Below are 2,500 nucleotides of genomic sequence, written 5' to 3'. Positions count from 1 at the left end.
GGTCAGTAGTCAGGTGTGTGTAGTCTGGTCAGTAGTCAGGTGTGTGTAGTCTGCTCAGTAGTCAGGTGTGTGTAGTCTGCTCAGTAGTGAGGTGTGTGTAGTCTGCTCAGTAGTCAGGTGTGTGTAGTCTGCTCAGTAGTCAGGTGTGTGTAGTCTGCTCAGTAGTCAGGTGTGTGTAGTGTGCTCAGTAGTCAGGTGTGTGTAGTCTGCTCAGTAGTCAGGTGTGTGTAGTCTGCTCAGTAGTGAGGTGTGTGTAATCTGGTCAGTAGTCAGGTGTGTGTAGTGAGGTGTGTGTAGTCTGCTCAGTAGTGAGGTGTGTGTAGTCTGGTCAGTAGTGAGGTGTGTGTAGTCTGGTCAGTAGTGAGGTGTGTGTAATCTGGTCAGTAGTCAGGTGTGTGTAGTGAGGTGTGTGTAGTCCGGTCAGTAGTGAGGCGTGTGTGTAGTCTGGTCAATAGTCAGGTGTGTGTAGTCTGGTCAATAGTCAGGTGTGTGTAGTCTGGTCAGTAGTCAGGTGTGTGTAGTGAGGTGTGTGTAGTCTGGTCAGTAGTGAGGTGTGTGTAGTGAGGTGTGTGTAGTCTGCTCAGTAGTGAGGTGTGTGTAGTCTGGTCAGTAGTGAGGTGTGTGTAGTCCGGTCAGTAGTGAGGCGTGTGTGTAGTCTGGTCAATAGTCAGGTGTGTGTAGTCTGGTCAATAGTCAGGTGTGTGTAGTCTGGTCAGTAGTGAGGTGTGTGTAGTCTGCTCAGTAGTGAGGTGTGTGTAGTCTGGTCAGTAGTCAGGTGTGTGTAGTCTGCTCAGTAGTCAGGTGTGTGTAGTCTGCTCAGTAGTCAGGTGTGTGTAGTCTGCTCAGTAGTCAGGTGTGTGTAGTCTGCTCAGTAGTGAGGTGTGTGTAGTCTGGTCAGTAGTCAGGTGTGTGTAGTCTGGTCAGTAGTCAGGTGTGTGTAGTCTGCTCAGTAGTCAGGTGTGTGTAGTCTGCTCAGTAGTCAGGTGTGTGTAGTCTGCTCAGTAGTGAGGTGTGTGTAGTCTGGTCAGTAGTCAGGTGTGTGTAGTGAGGTGTGTGTAGTCTGCTCAGTAGTCAGGTGTGTGTAGTCCGCTCAGTAGTGAGGTGTGTGTAGTCTGGTCAGTAGTGAGGTGTGTGTAATCTGGTCAGTAGTCAGGTGTGTGTAGTGAGGTGTGTGTAGTCTGCTCAGTAGTGAGGTGTGTGTAGTCTGGTCAGTAGTGAGGTGTGTGTAGTCTGGTCAGTAGTGAGGTGTGTGTAATCTGGTCAGTAGTCAGGTGTGTGTAGTGAGGTGTGTGTAGTCCGGTCAGTAGTGAGGCGTGTGTGTAGTCTGGTCAATAGTCAGGTGTGTGTAGTCTGGTCAATAGTCAGGTGTGTGTAGTCTGGTCAGTAGTGAGGTGTGTGTGTAGTCTGGTCAGTAGTCAGGTGTGTGTAGTCTGGTCAGTAGTCAGGTGTGTGTAGTGAGGTGTGTGTAGTCTGCTCAGTAGTGAGGTGTGTGTAGTCTGGTCAGTAGTGAGGTGTGTGTAGTCCGGTCAGTAGTGAGGCGTGTGTGTAGTCTGGTCAATAGTCAGGTGTGTGTAGTCTGGTCAATAGTCAGGTGTGTGTAGTCTGGTCAGTAGTGAGGTGTGTGTAGTCCGGTCAGTAGTGAGGCGTGTGTGTAGTCTGGTCAGTAGTGAGTTGTGTGTGTAGTCTGGTCAGTAGTGAGGTGTGTGTGTAGTCTGGTCAGTAGTCAGGTGTGTGTAGTCTGGTCAGTAGTGAGGTGTGTGTAGTCTGGTCAGTAGTCAGGTGTGTGTAGTCTGGTCAGTAGTGAGGTGTGTGTAGTCCGGTCAGTAGTGAGGCGTGTGTGTAGTCTGGTCAATAGTCAGGTGTGTGTAGTCTGGTCAGTAGTGAGGTGTGTGTGTAGTCTGGTCAGTAGTCAGGTGTGTGTAGTCTGGTCAATAGTCAGGTGTGTGTAGTCTGGTCAGTAGTGAGGTGTGTGTGTAGTCTGGTCAATAGTCAGGTGTGTGTAGTCTGGTCAGTACTCAGGTGTGTGTAGTCTGGTCAGTAGTGAGGTGTGTGTAGTCTGGTCAGTAGTCAGGTGTGTGTAGTGAGGTGTGTGTAGTCTGCTCAGTAGTGAGGTGTGTGTAGTCTGGTCAGTAGTGAGGTGTGTGTAGTCCGGTCAGTAGTGAGGCGTGTGTGTAGTCTGGTCAGTAGTGAGGTGTGTGTAGTCTGGTCAGTAGTGAGGCGTGTGTGTAGTCTGGTCAGTAGTGAGGTGTGTGTAGTCTGGTCAATAGTCAGGTGTGTGTAGTCTGGTCAGTAGTGAGGTGTGTGTGTAGTCTGGTCAGTAGTCAGGTGTGTGTAGTCTGGTCAATAGTCAGGTGTGTGTAGTCTGGTCAGTAGTGAGGTGTGTGTGTAGTCTGGTCAATAGTCAGGTGTGTGTAGTCTGGTCAGTACTCAGGTGTGTGTAGTCTGGTCAGTAGTGAGGTGTGTGTAGTCTGGTCAGTAGTCAGGTGTGTGTAGTGAGGTG

The sequence above is a fragment of the Hemibagrus wyckioides genome, linkage group LG04, assembly GCF_019097595.1.
Source record: "Hemibagrus wyckioides isolate EC202008001 linkage group LG04, SWU_Hwy_1.0, whole genome shotgun sequence".
NCBI classification, from domain to species: domain Eukaryota; kingdom Metazoa; phylum Chordata; class Actinopteri; order Siluriformes; family Bagridae; genus Hemibagrus; species Hemibagrus wyckioides.
Note: the sequence above shows the minus strand (reverse complement) of the source record.